A 17,926-nucleotide genomic window follows, 5' to 3' on the forward strand; every position below is an offset into this window, starting at 1 on the left:
AGGGCAGGCTGGGGGAGCTGTGCTGCTCCAGCCTCCGAGTGGGAAAGCAGAGAACTGGGGGAACTGGTGGTGATTGTGCAGCTGAGGGTGGTTAAACAGCACAGCCCGTAAGACCCTTTAACTTTCCAGGGTCGTTAGGGCTTTCAGGTGTGGTGAGGAGGGGCGTTAAGCAGCAAAACTCATAAGACCCTTTAACTTTCCGGGGTCGTTAGGGTTTTCAGGTGTGGTGAGGAGGGGTGTTGGGGAAGGCTGCGTGTACTGGGCTGTTGGCTGGAGCTTCTGCTGGTCCTCGATCCCAAACTGCAGAACAAAGCGTGAGTTAAACAAACCATAGTTGCTGAACTTCCCCTCTCTGAGGGATGGGGGGGAAGGGGTGTCTGTGGCAGTAACTGCAGTGATATTGCCTTGGGGTAGAAGTTTTTGGGGTAGAAGTTTTCTGGGCAGAAGTGGGCTGTATGGTCATGTGGGAGGTGGGAGCTGGTTTCTGAGGCTCCCTTGGAGCATGGAGTGTCTCTAGGCAGGACAGTGGCTGTGCTGTGGTGTGTCCCAACTGGGTGTTCCACAGGCTGTGATGTCACTGTCACAGCAAGCTGTGACAGACTGGGTCCCTCCAAAGGAGCTGGCAAGTATATGCTGTCTGGAAAACAGCAAGACCCTGGTGCTGCAGGACTCTGAAGTGGGGTAACAACTTTGTCCTGTGCTTAACAGAGATCAAATGATTTCATGGTGAAGTGTCCAAATAGGGAAATTTAAAGCAAGGAATGAAACCCTGTCAGTGTCCCTCATCAGCTGAGTTTTTCTGTTTGGGTGCCTTGGGTATAAAACCAGGAGGATGGCACCTGTCCCATGGCTGCAATGTTTGCCTCTCAGAGGTGGCTGGATGTTGCACTTGGTGCCAGGCTGGGATTGCCCAGGAGAGGCTACTGGGGCATGTGTTCTGTTTATCTTCTCTCCTGTCACCTTGTGGCCTGTGCTGTGTCTGGGGGAGACATGTCTGTATTGTGTTTGGGGCTGGACTTTGTGAAAGGGCTGTGGGCACAGAGACCCCGTAGGACAGTGTTGTGTTGGGTGATGTAGGGAGGAAGATGTCTTTTACCTCCCAAATTTGTGACTCAGCCCCAAACCAGCCTGACTAGAGGTGTTCAGACTTCAGAAACAAGCTCCCTGTGTACAAAACTTGCACGTCAGTGCTGATCCACTTACCCAGCTCCTCGAGATCTTGCCACAGGGAGCGTGGAACCAGGCTTCTTTGCCTTTTCACCTCCCTCTTATTCCAGCTCTGAATGGCTCCCAAGTTTCCTCCCGTTCTTTCCCTTAATGAGTTGTGCTGCACTGGGACAGACGTCTTGGCTGAGAGTGTCTAATTGCTGGAGTAAGGATCAAACACCCATTAGAGTGTTTGCTACTAATTAATTATTGCTTGTCACAGCTGGGAAGTGGAAGGGCTCCACTGTAGTGTAACAGGCTTACTGGAGCTAAATAAGTCCCTGTTATTTACCTGAAGGCTGGTGGTTACTCACTGCTTATAGTGCTGCTCTTCTGGGTACTTGGGGAGGCCTGAGCCTGTGTCTTAGTCTTCCTTTTTTCCCTGGTTGCGTGGGGTTTGTTTTTTTGTTTTTTTTTTGCAAAGTCTTGGTGTTGCTTGCTCATTCTGAATGTTTTTAGTTGGTTTAGAAATGGATGGTGTCTCCCTTACTAATCAAACCTTGCTGTGTAGGATACCTCAAAGAACTAATTAACCTGCCAGACTGCTCAACAACATTGCAAAGAGATTTCTTGTAACTAAATACAGGACATATCTGCTGGCTAGTTTGCTCGGTTTTAATTTAGAAAAGGTGGAAAGCTGGTGGGGAGAAGAGGAGAAATCTGTGCATCCAACGGGAGGGACTGATGGTTGACAACCAAGCAGTGGTGATTTATGGCTGGGTAATTTTCCAGCTGCCATAGTTTGTGTTAGCTCAAATGAGAATTGATGGCAGTTTGAGTTAATAGCTGATGCAGTGAGGGCCTGGCACATGGTAGCTTTGATCTCCTCTGCCACAGGAGCAGACACTTCTCAAACCACCCAGGCTTGGCTGCAAAACCCAGAGGAGTGGGAGGGCTCCAGCTGTGTGGAGGGATGGGTGACTGGGAGAAAGGGAGGAAAGTGTGAGTGGATCCAGACAAGACTCCAGCTCATGCAAACACATCAGTGTGTGGTCCCCAAACTGGGTGTTGCACTCTCTGTAAGGTGTTACTGTTTTCTCACTGAATTAATTTTCACAGTTTTAGCACTGATAAACAGAGGGTTTTATTCCAATGTTGTTTGTTTTCAGTAATTAAGAGGGCAAATAAGACAATTTCTGGGAAAGTGCATTTCTTATAGCATAAATAGTCTTTGTTTTGAGATTTTCCCATGTCAGAGTTCTTCAGTGGCTCTCATTAGGAAATGCAACTCATGCCAGCCTTTGACAAGTGTCAGTGAGAGGAGTGCAGCCTAGCAGGAAGAGCCTAAAATATTTCAATATCAATTATTTACCTCAAAAGTTTACTCTCTGAATGTTTCTTGCCAGGGTACCTGACTAATTACCATGTTATCAAAGGAGTGTGCAAACCTGTAAGCCGTGGTGTTTGGAGTGGCTTGACAGATAAGCCTTTCTGACAGGAATAGCTGTAACTTGCTATTATCAGTCTGGTTCACTTTTGAATTTTGAATTACTTTTTTTTAAAAAACCAATAGTTGGTTTTATGTAAACTGCTCAGAGATTAGGAGTTGATTTCAAAGATCATCCTCTATAAAGTCCCTTGATCATATTTTATGGTTCTTCTGACTCACGGGTGTAATCTTATATCCCTGGGATATTCATGACATGCTCATCTAATTCCCCATGGTTGCTAATCTCACTTCTGTACCTTAAAAAAAAAAATACTAAAATATCTTTAAAGCAGGACTGGTAAAAAGGCAACTTTTACAGCCAATCTTCAGCTCCAATTGCTCCTGCTGGGGAAGTCATAATGATGAATTTGTGACATAATTTCTGTGGCAACATGCTGGGATTTCATAAATGGGGATGGTGATTATAGAGCAGGATCAGGTGAAGCTGGATTGTGATGGAAAAAGCCCCAATTCAAATGCAAATTGTTCAATAATGGCATAGGGGATACCAGAAATTACTGGCAATTTATTTTATTTGGGTTAAGCTCCTCATTCAGTCTTCTGCAGTTGTAAAGTCACTCTTTTAAGGATGTGAGCAAAAGAAATGGCTGGAAAACATATTTTTCTCCTCTCAAGAGAACAAAATTGTCCTAATTTAATAATAATTAATCAGTTAATGTAATTAATAAGGATGTTCTCTATTTCTATGATTTCTCCCATTCAAGACTCTCCAAGTACTTCACAAACCCTAATTGATTCCACCTTACTACTCCCTGTAGCAGGACCACATAATTTACCTCATTTTCTGGAGACAGGGAGGTGTGTGTGCCAGGCAAATTGATTTAACCAGGTTAAATGATTTGCCCAAGGCCCGACAAGGAGCTGAAGTCAGGACAGATCTGTGTTTCAGAGATCAGCCTCTACCCAGTTGGATTTTGTCTGTGGGACAATGGGTGCAGCTCTTGCAAGGCCATGCAAGTGGTGGCCGTGTAGTTGCAGCCTCTGAATAAATCCAGAGGATTTCTGGTGTGTGGTACATGGAGCTGGGAATAAGAACAAGTCCCATGGGCACACATCAGCAATGAAACCAGCTAAATTGGCTTTTCATTAGTTATTCTCACTGAAATTGGAAGCAACTTGGTTTGTTTTTTGGATTTTCTTTTCCCCACCTTTTTTTTTTCCCTTTCTTTTTTTTTTCCTCCAAATCACTTGGAATTTAAACTCTTTAGCTGAGGATTAAACTAATTGCTTCTGCAAAATGCTGTTCCCACACCATCTAGTGTACATCTGTTAACTGGGGAGGGATAACTGAACCAGCTGCCAGATGGTCTCTTGGATTTGGGTGGCTGGGAGCCAGGGAGCTGCCAGTTGGCGGTTTGTGGGGTTCTAGCAAAGAAGTCACGCTACGTGCACATTCCCCTCGGTTACTCTTCTCTGCCTTAATGAAGATACTGACTAATGCAATAAAGCAGCCATTAGCCCCCTCCCTGCACTCCCTCCTCCCCAAAAGGGGTGAGTTTATAAGCCTGATTTGTCTGACTGAGGCAGGCTTTTCCAGGAGCTCGGGTTCTCCGCACGCTATGTGTGCAAAGGCACTTTCTCAGGTACACCAGGTATTCAGTCCTGTGCCTGCCAGCTGCCTCTTTCCATGCCATAGTGGAAAGATGCTCTTGCCACAAAACTGCTGTTTGAAAGGGGGTTTTACCTTGATAGGTAGAAACCCAAAAAATCATTGCTTAGCCTTGAATATTGAATGACACATCTATAATACACATCACACTGACCATTTTAAAAACTTCACCCTGAGGGCTGGATGCTGTGCTTTATCTTTTAAAAGCATGTAATATTTACCTGTGCTTGGAGGAGGACATAGCCCTGCTCTGCTGAAAAGAAATGTTATGTCGTAGTCTGAAGAGACTGTTCATAGTAGGGTAACACTGGTGCCCTTGGCCACAGCTCAGAACATCTTTCCCAGGACTGGGACAGAGCTTGGGATTCCTAGAGGTGACAGCTTGGTGGTGTATTTTGCATGGGACTGCTGCAGTGGGACAGCCATGGCATCCAGAACCCAGCCCAGGCACAGCCATGGCATCCAGAACCCCACCTGGGCATGGACTTTGCTCTGTTTCTGAACATTCAGAGGTAGACAGGGATGGGAATTCTATCTGATAGGTGCTGCAGTCACTCCCATGTGTGGAACAGCCCCAGTCTGAAGCACTTTGGAGTGGGAAGGGGCACCCCATGCTGCAGGTGGCAGAGAGCAGCACCCTGAGCTGGTGGCCAGCTTGGACTGAATTCCACTTAGACTTTGTGCCAGGGAGGTTTCCTCTTTAGGACACATGTCTTTGCCTGATCTCCATGAAAAGCCAAAGCTGCCTGCTGGGGTAGTAAAGGACAGAGCTGGGGGCAAATCCAGTTTCACAGTGATGTTTTCCTTTTGGCAGAGTGTGTATTTACTGAGAAATATTAGGCTTATGTGACTTACACTGAGCACTGCAGTGTACTCAGCTAAATCCCCTGCAGTGTAAGTACTCCCCAAGCCACAATGCCATTACCTTCCTACCTTGGCTGATGAATCCTACCCTCTGCCATATCCTATGCACTTTTCTACTTAGGAGGCTGGGCCATTTGGCTCCATTAATGGTGGGTTTAGATGCATTGCAAAGCAATTGCTGGTGCTTTGAGAGGTGAATTTATTTTTTCTCAAAAGGAGTTCGGCAGGGGGCAGAAGTGGTGTGTGCCCTCAGGGCTGGTCAAACGCAGTTTGCAAACCTCTCCAGGGTGGAGTGGATCCCCTGGCATTGCAAAGCAGTGACTGTTTCCCTGCGTGGTCTGTGCCCACAGGGACAGCTGAGAACGTTGTCTGTGGGGAGCTCGAGCTGCCCTGGGCACGTGGGGGTCACAAAGCCCTTTGCTTTGTGTTGGAGAGATGCTTGGCCGAGCTGTGCACAACCTTTGTAGGGGCCTTGCCCATGTGGGTGTGGCATCACTTAGTGAACGTTTGCACAGCTCCCGGTGGAAGCAGGGCTGGGATCTGTGAGGCACCCTGTGTGGGCATATGAAACAGTCCTGATGCTGTGGAACTTTCTCCCAGCTTGCTGTGGTGCCCTGGGCATGCTGCTGGCGAGCCCCTGACTGTGCCTCTGGTGCAGCATGTGAGCACAGGGCGGGCAGGGGCTGTGTGTGATGGGAACAGCACAGGGCTATATACGGGGATGTCTGTGCTGCTGTTCAAACCCACATCCCGGAGGAACAGGACATTCCCTGCCAAGTACCATTTTCTGGGGGAATGACACCCTGTCCTGAGGGCAGGAGCAGGCAGCTGCCTGGGCCAGAGACTCAGGATATGTGGGGCACCTATGCCTTTTCCTTTGGGTCCAGCTTTGGTGTGAAAGTTCTTCTGGAAAAATACACCTGAACACTTTGGGTTTGGGCAGAGACCTGGGCAGGAGCAAGGAAGGGAGGAAAGGGGTCTGTGATAGATATTTGTTATCAGCTGGGGGTGTTCTTGCTCCCTTCGAGCTCCTTCATCTGCCCCAACCCTGGGAGTGCCACAAAGCTGGTTTATGGATGCAACCATCACGGTGTCCATGTGTCACTGTTGTCTGTTGAGTGCTGCAGCTCTCCTGGGACCACATCAGACTATGTCAAACTTGCTCACAGCCCTCCTGCTGAGCCCCATGTTGCCCGTTTGGCTTTGTGCCTGCTTGGCTTCTCAAGTACTTGCAACGCTGAGGGAGGACAAAATGTGCATGTGGCACTGGAGGAAGGAGATGAACAGAGATTTGGGCTCAGAGGGGAGTTTTGTCTGCTGTCTACACGCAAGGATGCGGTTAAGACCTTGTCTGAAATTCCCAAGGAATATAAAGTAGAAAATAGCATGGTTTTGTGGAAGTGGAGAAAGTAAAGCAAAACATCCAGAACAGGATCCATCAAGAATACAGTGCTGCTGCTTAGATGCTCAAAGGGCAGGGCCCAGAGGCTTTCCTTGGAGCAGTATTAGATATATTACCCAGTGCAGATACAGGGATGTATATGTTCCATTAGTGCAATCACACTCTGCCCATCCCTGAGAAGGGAGCTGGTACATCCCTGTCATTTGGAGCCACTTCTTGGAAATAGAAGATGAAATGTGGTGCAAACCTTTATGGCTGTTTTTAAGGATAAATCAAAGAGATAAAGGTAAACCGAGATGCTGAGAAGGTGCACATATGGAAGAAGCTCCTTTATTGAAATTACAGGCACACAAATCCAGAAAAGCCTTGTGGGTTAGGTCTAGGTGCTGATTTTGGTAAGCTTCTTAATTGGCATGATCCCTCCTTGCCCGGGTTGTGGGGAAACTGACCTTCAGAAACCCAGGTTGGGGATGAGCGTGGCAATCCCTAGGGCTGTGTGGTGGCATGCCAGGGGCCCTGCAGGAGAGCGAAGGAAATGGTCAAGGGCAGATAACAAACCCCAACTCCCCAGAGTCTCAATTTCCCAAGGTAGTGCTGAGCTGTGATGCTTAGAGAGGGCCCTTTGAAAATGACTGGCAGTGAAACATTAGCTTTGGTTTCTGTACCCATCCACTGCGTTTTTAGGAGGGTAGCTGTTTAACCTGGTCCAGCAGCTCAGTTTATTGCAGCCCTTGAGTAGAGGGGATCCTTGAGGGCTGCAAAAGCCATGGGCAGCTTGGAAACACCAGCCTGGCTTCAGGATGGCATGTGGCTTTGCAGGGAGCCATCCTGCTGCGTGGGGCTGCGTCACGTCTTCGCACATCCAAGTCATTAACGTGCGAGGAAATCTGGGAGATCATCATTCACGACTCCGTGTCTCTCATAATGGCCTTGATTTCTCCAAGCTCATTTGGAACGTGATTGGGGGTCGGATGAGAAACGAAGGGAGATCAGAGTCAGCCTGAGGGAAGCTCCCATTTACGTGCATTTCTCTCTTTTCAAGAAGAGTTCTCCAGCATGTGCAGCAGAAAGAGGTCTGGGCAAAGAACGCACCCTCAAAGCAATTCCAGTTCTGCCTTGGGGATGTGCCTTGCATTTCATACAAACTGAACTGGGTCCAATATGCTCTGCATGTTAGATCATGGCTCCGTGAGCACGTTCATATGTGAGACTAGCATTAGTAGGCACTCGTGCTTCAATTTATGCTAAAAGCCAACAGATGGAGAAAGTAAATGCCAGGAAACCAGGCCCCGATCAGGTGGCTTGAGCTGTGCTCATACTGTATTTAGACAATAGGCTGTATTGCATACTTGGAGTCTGATCTTGTGAAAATGAAACCCTGCTGGTGCTAACCCACAGAGGCTTTGCACACTGGGAAAATGGCCAAATTCCTCTGGAAAATGGTGAACCTCCAGCTGGGGGAATTAATGAAAATTCACTTTTGCCAAAAAGCAGAATTTCATCTTTTTGCACGACAAAGATTGGCTCTTGCTGATGGAGATTCCCCCTCTCCTGCCACCCCATCTCACTCACATGCAGGAGGGAACATGTGGCAGTCAAATACCCAAAACTGCTGCAGGAAACACAAGTAATTCGTTCCCTGTATCTGTAAGGGCTAAGGTGAGAAGTCAGGGCTTTAGGCTGCAGCAGCAATGGGTAGGCTTCATCCTCTGAAACCCTTCCTAGATACAAAGAGTCACCAGGGATGTGATTGCCCAGGGCATCTGGGGCTCTGTGGGATGTAAGAGCAGCATGGTATGCAGGCTTATACAGTCTATCTTGAAGTGGGGGCATGGATGAGGGCATCTCTTCTAGCTCCATTTCCTATGATTTCTGGCACCTGCTCCTCAAGCTCAATATTGGGCTACTTGGTCTCAGCTGCTGGAGAAAGTTGCACAGCTCTGCTGCTTGCAGAACTGGCCTTGTCCTGGAGTTTCCTTGCTTTTCAGAAAGCTTCATAATGATTTGGCTGCTATCAGTTGAATCAGGCTTTGCTGGGATGCTTCCTTAAGTGAGACTAGGCTTTTCCTCTTTGTACCACGTGTGTAAGTGAGCTCCCAAAAATCCCCTGCTCTGTCCTATCCCATTGCCCAGGCTGGCTTCAAGGAGACCAAATTCAATGTGCATGAGGCAAGGTCTCTAGAGGCCAACAGCTCCTCAATCCTCCGTGGTTCAAGACTTGCAGAGAAATTTAACCTAATTAACTTTCCCAGGCCACTTTTCTCAAGTTTTCTTCTCTAACTTTCAACACCTGGTTTCTGAGGTAGGTGTGCAGTTCCCCTCCACTAGCTCAGCTCCTCTCCACCCCTGAGGGATCTCTGCTGGTAGTGCAGGCAGAGGTAACCAAGGACCTCAGATGGGCACCAATCCAGGCACTGTTTTAAAGTGTGGTAAAGAGCATTTCAAGAATTTTGCTCTTCTAGCAGAGCTGTCTGCCTGTTTCTGAGCAGTGCTTTTTTAAAGCTCTGATTTTCTTCAGTAGCTCAGTGGTTAAGTTCCTTCACAGTATCTCTTAGTCAAACTGCCTGACAATCACAACTGGACAAAGTGAGGACAGTTTATCTTCAAATACAATAATTATATGCAGAAGAAAAATAACTCAGCATGTTGCTGTGCTGTATCTTGCTGCCCTGATTAAGGAGGGCAGGCAGCAGAATGACCTGGAGGATGGGGTGCTGCTGTACTGGGGAGGAGGGCTCCTTTGAAATCCAGCCTTTGACCTTGACCCACTGGATTTTAGCTTATCCTGGGGAAAAGAGGGAAGTTCAGGATCTTTACTTATTTCTAATGTGAAAGGGAACACAATGATCTGGGATCACTGACCACATATCATTTGAACGACCTTCAAGAGGTTGCATTTAGGGAAATCTGCCTAACTCTGGAAAAAAACCTCCAGTATCTGGCCCTAAACTTACAGCCTCCTTGAACAACATTGCTGAGCTCCCTGAAAAATAACCTGCAGACAGATTTCTTTGCTTTAGGGAAAAGCACACTGCAGTGCTGCTGTAGCTGGGGGTACATGGATTTGTTGCCCTAGTGCAGCTGTGTAGCCATCAGCCTTTCCTTGCATGGCTCCAGCAGGTTGAGTTTGCCCAGCTACACGTTTTTTGCTCACTGTAATGTAAGTTTGTCAGCTCGTCTTTAAAGCTTAAGGATGGGGACTTCTGGCAAGGGATGGAAATGAGTTTTTGGAGCCTGGTGCTGCTGGCATGCAGAGAAATTGAGTGTGGGTGCAACACTTTTGGAGGGTCAGGGTGGTCAGGTGGGAACTCCCTGCATTGTCCCCCTCTGTATGGAAAAGCTTCCCTGCTGCTGCCCGGGTGTAGCACCTTGCCCCGGGGCTCCCCTGCAGATCCCTGGGCACCGAGAGCTTTGCTGGGGTCACAGCCGACCCTGGCTCCAGCTGCCCACACCCCAGGGCCGGACACCCCACTTCCAGCTGAAACACTGGCCTTGGGAACTGCCTTGCTGGATTTAACAAATATGGGCTGTAGGGAGAAATGAGAACTTCTTTAACCACCTGGGAGAGATTTGGGTCGTGCTTATGACTTGAATGTTTACTTGATGAGGAGTGAATTGCTGCAGTCCTCTCGCAGCCCTTGGGAACCACTTGTGAAATGAATAGCAATTGTTCTCTGCTCAATTAGTCATATATAAGCAAATGCCTCGTGGTGGCCGTCCCCAGAATGGTGCATAATTGATGCATTTCACTGATGGTTACACCAGAAGGATCTCACTTTCTTTGCTTGGCAAAGGAGGGGAAAAGATACAATACTGGTGGAGTTGTCCTCGGCCTCTCGAGAGGGAGCGTGCAGTGGCTGTATGGGATGCTATTGAGCCCAGCCCGGTGCTCTTGAAACATATTGAGCTTATTAGAAGTGCATGTTGACTCTGGGACTTCAGTATGACTGCGTGGCAAAACAGTTAGGCCAAGGAATATGTGATAATGTTTTTTATAAATGTGATAATTAGATAAAAGAAGGGGGAGTTGGAGTTTAGACTCGAAGACACTAATTAAATTCACATTGACAAATCAACATATTGGTCTCATATGGATTAAAGCAACTTCTTTTGTTTAGATTACACTAATTAAATTCACACATTTTGCCAATTCATAACAGTTACCTTGAAAAGCAGAAGACTAAAGCAAAGCTTCAACATGCATGTCAGTGAACGTGCTGAAGTCAGAACATTTTTGTAGAGCAAATTGCTGAGGATTTTAAGAAATTTTGGGGCTAGCATTTGTGAGATTTTTATACCCTCACAGCCGAACGCTGTCAGAATGATGCATGCTCTTACTTAAATGCTGAGTGCTTAACTGCAGTTTTAAATTATGCTCAGTGATGAGGTAATAAAGTATTTCAGTAAATATGTCTCAGAGGAGAACTTGGGAAGGAAAGAAACACATCTATTCCCAGTAGCCAGTCTGTTCAGGTCAGTATTTAAAAACCATAGGTCACACGCCAGAGAATTATGAGCTGCTGCTGGCAATATTTTTGGAAGTTAGGACTTCATAAATATATCAAGTACTTGACTCAGGGCTGCCCCACAGCAGCCACCACCGAGCCACAGCCAGGGGATGGGAGTTTTGAAAATTAAACTGATATTTGTGTTCAGCAGTGAGTTTCTATTGGGTTAAATCTTAAAAAACTGAGCTCACTGATGTGCAGGTCACCCAGAAATGGGAGGGGTGGTGTCAAACTGGGCACACCCTGTGCTGGGCTGCTGGGGGCCCTGCTCCTGCAGGGCAGATAGGTGCCTTGGGAAGATGGTTTTTAGGGTTGCAGGCTGCAGCTCCAGCTTCCCCTGGCTGGAGGGGACACCAGCAGCATTGCAGGGTTGTGTTTTGCACTGTACAGTCCGGACAAAGCCTGTCTTTCATCTTTAAAGGACCAAAAATCCCAGCATAAGCGTTACTGCCTCATCTCCAAAGCCTTAGGTGTGAGGCCCCGCAATAATCCTGAGTCATCACCATCTCGCCATTAGTGAATATTCTATTTTCTGTCAGTAAACACAATTTAACCACTTAACAGTTAAGCTTCTTAAGATTCATAGCTGATGAGGGAGCAATTAGGACAGGATTTTAATGAATACACACAAACTGGGGGGTTCCCGCTGGGGGAAAGGAGAGGTTCGAGCTCATCTAGAAAAGCGTTCAGGCACGTGGCAGTAAAATGCACTTAAACAGGGACTCTTTACTTTAGGGCTAATTATACTAATTTTTGCCACGTTATCTGTTTAAAAATCTGCCTGTCAAATGGGCAGCTGGACCCGAAATCCTCTGAACTGGGGAGGTTTCTACTGCAATGGCGTGCTATTGCAATAATTTACTTTACTTCCCTGATTAGAGGAAACCTGCTATCCGTGTTCCTCCCGGAAGGCTTGATAGTTACAGAGTTTGATCACAAGTGCGAGGAAAGTTTTGGGGCTTTATTTTTAAGGTTGCACTTTAAATGTAAGTGTTTCCAGCTGCAGGTGGAAGGTGAGCCTGTGTGGGACAGTGGGAAAGCCAAAGGAAAGGGCTCTGTGAGAAGCGGGGGGCTGTGAGTGGCGACCGCACTTTTCACCAGTGGTTTTTAATCTCTGCTGTTGTGATTTTTTAATATTTTTTTTTTTTAATCAAAGCACTGAGATACTGATGGATGGAGAGTGCTATATAAATGCAAATTTCATTCACTGTCTGCTGTCAGCTGGGGCGCAGGTGAATCGCAGTTCCCAGGCGCTGGAGCAGTGCGGGAGCGTTGGAATGAATGAGCATCGTGGGGGATAAAATCAGCACCTTTGGGGCTCTGCTCTCCCTGTTCTTGTTTAAATAGCCTTGGGGACAGCTAGGCAAAGGCGTGTGCCCAGGTGTGGCCCTGCGCCCCTGGAGCCCTCCCAGCCCTGGTGTGGGTCATATCCGCAGGAATGCCTGCAGAAGGGAAAGGGGATGGCACAGTGGCTTTGACCTTGAGGGCCCACTGGAGTCCAACACGTAACAGCTACAAGCCCTTGTCACCTTCAGACTTCTTTACAGATGTTAATTAATTAATCCCACCTAATTTGACCTCTTTGTCAGTGACTTGATCATCACTAGCCACATTTAAGAGTGCTTGGCTGCTTCCACCTATGTAAAGTGAGGACCAGCAGCAGTCAGGGCTGGTTGCTGGGAATTGTCTGATAGCAGTCTTTATTTTGGGAAAAACATTAGTTTACTGCAATGTAGGGTTTCTGTCACTGGTATTTGCCCAAGGTGGGATTTCTGGGTTGCTCCTGCCCTGCAGCTGGGACGACTGTGCTGGCACGGGGGCAGAGGCATGGAGGTGGCACTGGGTTCCTGACTTGGACCAAGGAAGGGGCAGTGCCTGCACACAGCTCTCGGTTTTCTGGGGCGGGTGAAAGTTTCTATTTGAGCACTGAAAGCTCCTTAAAGCCTCCAGCTTTGTCTCTGTGCACCGCGGGGGCTGCCGCCGGAGCTGCAGTTCTTGCGTAGCTCTGCTGGTGACAGTGTCGACTGAATAAAAACCCACCGCGGCTCTCGAGGGTGGCGAAACGCTGAGTGCCTCTGTCCCAGCCCTGCTGGGATGTCGGGATACAGCTGTGTCCCTGGGGCGTGCGTGGCTGTGGACAGAGGAATGGCAAGGGGAGCGCCTGGGCTGTGGGATTTAGGAGAGCAGGTTGAATTCGGGATGGGAGGAAGGGTAAAGTGTAGGAGATTCAGCTAAGTTTTAGCTAACTATCCAGATGCTAGATTTGCTCCAGCTAGGTGAAACTCAGACTGATACCACTGTGGCTAGTTTAAAAATGCCCATTGTCCTGGAGGATGGGACCTCAGGTCCTTAGCCTGTATCCAGCGAGGTCCCTTGGGAGCTGGGCTGGTTCAGACCTCTGAGTGCAGGGATTTTTGTGAGGCTGCACTGACCAACCACCCTGAGATGGTCATGTGAAATTGGAGGTGGCAACTGGCCAAGGCAGCTGCAGATCTGGAACCATCCAAACTCTGGACAATAGGAATGCATTTTTGTTTTTTCTTTTGGATCACAGTGGATACAGAGCCCTGTACAGAACAAGGGACTCGGGTGGGTCTGCACCTTTCCCAGGGCTTGCTGTGCCTGTGTACCTTGGCAGCGTAATTACATCTTGCAGAGGATCTGTCACCTGCCATGTCCCCAGTCTGCAGACACTCTGTAGGAGACAGCCCACCACTGGAGAAACAAGCTGGGCTTTTACTCCAGTGGTGACCAATGTCCCTGGAAGGAGAAATGCTCAGCTCTGTCTAAGGTGCATCAGAAAATTGCATAATAAGTGAAGTCAAGTGGAAACTTGGATTGGAAGGGATTAGTTGATGAAATAAATAATTGCATACTGCCAGTCTTCCTTCATGTGAGGGTAATGAGTGTGTAATTCAGGTAATGAGCAGAAGCCAAGGGCCCACCCTGCCCACGGGTGGGCTGCAAGAGCAGAGGCCTCCTTGGGACACAGTCTGACCCTGGTGCAATCACTGATGTCACACGGTGCTTCCAGTCCTCTGGAAAATCAGCTACTCTTAATTGTAGCCTGTCCCATCCTATGGCAAGTGCCCCATCCTGCTGGTCACTCCTTCACTTTAAAAATCAAGAGCACCCACTGTCAGACATGAGGATGATGGGCCTCATTGCACCTCCAACCTCTGCTGCCCTTGGTGAACAGCTCGTACATTGCAGGCACCCTCAGCTGGCACCTGTGGTGTCCCCAGACTGTGTGGGTGCCAGGGATGCCACACAAGTCTCTGCTGATGAAGAGGGGCTGGGTGTGCTTACATGCACAACTCATTTTCCCCCAGGCTTTTTAGCTGCAATATGGCTCTACAGATAAGTTTTCCTACCCTAGAGGAGCTTGGCAGGTATCTCAGATGTCTTTTGGGCAACATAGCAATTCTCTTTTTTCGATATTTGCAAGCTTCCAGCCCCAAAGCTTCCTTTCTATTTCAGAACAAGCTATGCTCTGGGAAAAAAAAAAAAAAAGAGACCAACAGAATAATTTGTTTAAGACTCAGATTCACAGCAGCAAGTAAGATATAATTGTACCCTTTGATCTTCAAAGATATCATCCAGTGTCTGCTGAAGTCAGTGAAAGCCACTCTGTTTGACTTCAATGAACATTTATAATATACAACTCAGAAATATCCTTCCATTTTATCTATACATGTCTGATGCCTCTCTGGTGAAAATAAACTTCAGTGTGTAAGTTTGGGTGTTTTAACATAATTTTATGTGGCATGAAAGTGTTTCGTATTTGAACATGAAAGGGATAAAATTTGTTTGCCCTGAAAAACACAACTGCTATTAAAGAAACGTGTGGCATCAAGCCCACATCACCTAATAGGAGTTTATACAACACTTGTAGCTGCATCAGCATTGCTGAAACAAGTGCTCAGTTGCTAATGAGCTGCCAGCCAAGCAGCAGTGCTGCCATCTGAAAACCTTTCTGGTCCTTGGCATCTGCCTGTATGAAAGATCTATGATATATAAGCCCAGAAAAATATCTTCATTATGTCAGATTAATTCTGCACATGGTCCAGTGTTTTAGCCTACTGTAAAACTGGAACTATCTCTATGTAAATGCACTAAATAATTATCTGAGATTTGCCTCGATGTGGGGGTTTGGCATTTTCCATTGTCTTCTTCATCCCTACATCCATCCTCAGCAGCAAGTGTTACAGACTAGTCCGGAGGGGAAGGTTTAGTACCGTGAGGAATTTGTAATAGAAATCAAATATTAGTACAAGCAAGATGATATCTCGCCCAAATGAGACTTGATTACATTATTAATCTTGATAGTTATACATGATTTTGCGTGCATGTGATTTGAATACTGGATTAAAAAGCCAGGAGATGAGCCACTGAGACGATTTGCTTTCTTGGGAGTCCAGGCAGAAAGGTGCATTTACCACTGAGTAAAATTTTCATGGGCTCTGGTGTAAGTTTGGAGGATTTCATCCTGCTTGGATGCTGATGGAGGCCTTTCCCTGCAGGAATCCTGGACCAGAGCTACCCATCATTGAGGCCACACGCAGCAAAGCAATTCGGCACGTGCTTGAGCAGCCCAGTCACTGAGGGGAACTCTCTGGTGCAGTTCAGCACGTGCTTGTGCTTTTGATAAACAGGAATGGTTTCAATGACACATTAATGATTACCAGCATTGTGGTCTCAGTACATGTTCTTCAAACATGTCATCACCTAATGGGATATTCCCTTTTGTGCACAGCCATCGCTGTGGTGTCTCATCTCTTGCTTCCAGCCCAGCTTCTGCTTCATCCTCTTTACCATTATTGTTTGTACACCCCTTTCCACCTCATGGTGTTTTCAGTCAGGGGAGCACCAGGCTGTGGTCTCACTCCTGGGGTGATGCATCCCATGGGGTTGGTGCTGTGGGAAGGTGCCCTCACCAGAGTCAGGCTCTGCAAGCTCAGCCAGGGCTCCCCTGGCACTGGAACCTGGAGCATCTCTGGCCACGGAATGGTCTGTAAATATATATTAAGGATCTTGTAGACTAGATCTCAAACACTTCAAAGACCAAATTATTTCACGTTTGGAGTGTTTGACATCTGATTTATTTTTTTGTAACAGACTTTTTATTCCCTAATTTTTGTATGAACTACTTGTAATGGGAGGGGTGGGGTGTGATAACTCAGTGCTTGATCCTTATATTTACTTTTTAGTAGGATTGCTCTAGTTCTCCCACCTGCTTTTTGAAGGCTGCTCATAGGGCATGCAGTTCAGCAAAGCAGAATGTTGCAAGAAATGATAATTTTTTTCTGTAAAAATCACTGAAACAGCATTTTGAGTGCTGATTTATTTATTTATTTATTTTAATTACACCAGGATAGTTGCCATTCCTCCTTGTGCTCTAGAGACTGTTAGGAATCTGGTGTGATAGAGAAACAGCCACTAGAGAATCTTTGGAAAAGTAAAGACATGCCTGTGTTCGGTGTGTAGGAGTCATGTATAATAGAGAATAATCTGCTTTTGGAATGGGAATTACTGGCATTTCTAAAGAGATTGAAGTTTTGGACCATGTAGAGGGAAGAGCAAGTTGTGATCATAATCACTAGCTCTGAATTTTGCTTTTCAGGCACTTTCTAACTGTTAGGTTTGGGGTGGAATGGTATTAACACAACCATGTCCCTGTATGGGATGTGATGCAGCAACGCTTCCAAGAGCTGAGCCTGAGGCTTTCCACGGGATCATACTTAATAAGGCAATGGCAAGCAATTATTTTAATTTTGATTTAAATCCCTGAGAGTTATTCCACTGTTTCCCTACTCCTTAAGACCGAAGCCCACCTCAGTGCAGCCCACAGTGATGCTGGCCCTCTGACAGCTCCTTCTTTGGTGACAGGCACTGCACGTGTGTTTTCCCCAGCAGAAAGATGCAGGCAGGAGAGGGGATGTAAAAAGTTCACTACATAAAGCTAGTGAGAAACCACAAGCACAGGTGATACTGCAGGTAGCAGTGGAGTATGCACAGCTGAGTGGGTTGGATTTGGTGCTTATGGATAGTTTTGTGATTGGTGTTTCATTCTTGCTGGTTTCAGAGGAATTATTCTGGGTGAGGGATTGTTATCATTTAAAATATAAACTGAGGTGAGGGCAAGGAGAAGAGGATGGAGTAGCAGGCACTGAGGGGAAAGTGCTCTCCATGGTGTGGGAGATTAAGGGGGCAAGGCGAGGAGCCTGTGTGGATGGAGTGCCTTGCAAAGTTTAGGTGCCAGCATGGACATGAGATGTTCTTATGTTAGGAGAAACCTTGGGAACCAGGTACAGCCATGGTGAGAGATGGGCACTGTGATGGAGGCCGGGCCTGTTGGTGTTTCTGGTGTGTCAGTATCAGTTCATGCCACAGAAACCTAACCCAGCATCGAAACCGGAGAGTGTAAATGCCACTGTGTTCCCAGGAATGTTTTGGAGCTCCTGCCGTTAAAGATTACCAGATACAGCTGGGATCAACTGGCCATAGTTCAATTTTAATGGTGCAACAGTGACAACCAGTGGCCAGCTGGGCTAATCCGGGACAAGTGCCATCCCTCCAAACCAGAGCTGGGTACTCTGGGGCTCTTGGCTCCCGGAAGGGACTGTACTCACACTGTAGCTCTGCTCAGGTGGTGGGAGATACCCCACCAGAGAGGCTTCTGAGAGTGGCAGTCTTTGACATTTCCATCTTCAGGGTCACGATCCCAAATTGCTAATGAGTGAAATGTTAGCATAGCAGTTTGGGGCTGAATTTCTGGTACCGGCTACTCAGCTGCTGGAACAAATTTTAGGACAATGTTTGATGTAAATGATTGGATAGGGCAGAGCACGGGTGGGAGAAGGGCTTGGGCTAAGCCTCTGATGGTG

At 47.2% G+C, this 17,926-nt stretch overlaps 1 long non-coding RNA gene across 1 annotated transcript in view; it reads left to right on the forward strand.

Annotated features, from left to right (window-relative positions):
• Positions 1–572: 572 nt before the first annotated feature.
• The window catches only part of LOC135421498 (uncharacterized), a 103,339-nt gene continuing 85,985 nt past the window's right edge, over positions 573–17,926 (forward strand). Inside the window, exon 1 of the long non-coding RNA XR_010434031.1 lies at positions 573–681. This is a non-coding gene — a long non-coding RNA (uncharacterized LOC135421498). The remainder of the gene's footprint in view (positions 682–17,926) is intronic.

This window comes from Pseudopipra pipra, chromosome 13, assembly GCF_036250125.1.
Source record: "Pseudopipra pipra isolate bDixPip1 chromosome 13, bDixPip1.hap1, whole genome shotgun sequence".
Classification (NCBI taxonomy): Eukaryota; Metazoa; Chordata; class Aves; order Passeriformes; family Pipridae; genus Pseudopipra; species Pseudopipra pipra.